At 52.5% G+C, this 305-nt stretch overlaps 1 protein-coding gene across 3 annotated transcripts in view; it reads left to right on the forward strand.

Moving 5' to 3' along the window:
* Positions 1–305, forward strand: part of LOC119591983 (guanine nucleotide exchange factor for Rab-3A-like) — a 26,789-nt gene that overhangs the window by 2,514 nt on the left and 23,970 nt on the right. The gene's annotated exons all lie outside the window — the stretch shown is intronic.

Genomic DNA, 305 nt, shown 5'->3' on the forward strand with positions numbered 1-305 from the left:
CGACCGCAGTGACAATCAGTTATTCACTCATACCAAGAATGTTACCCACGAACACTACTCACCCAGTTCTACGGCGCACCGACTCTCCACTCCCCCCCCCCCCTTCGTTTGCCCACAGCGCAAGTGCGCACACTAGCCCATGAGCGCGCAACCCAGGACGCACAATACGCATTGTTCACGTTGGCGTTTGTGCTGTGTGAAGTCTGTTTCATAGACTGAGGGAGACAGGGTTCGCAGAGAGCTCTACATTGATACTGATCAATGGAGGATTGGATAAACAGGAGGGTTTCGAAATCAGACACAAC

Source organism: Penaeus monodon, chromosome 29 (genome assembly GCF_015228065.2).
Source record: "Penaeus monodon isolate SGIC_2016 chromosome 29, NSTDA_Pmon_1, whole genome shotgun sequence".
In the NCBI taxonomy this organism is placed as follows: domain Eukaryota; kingdom Metazoa; phylum Arthropoda; class Malacostraca; order Decapoda; family Penaeidae; genus Penaeus; species Penaeus monodon.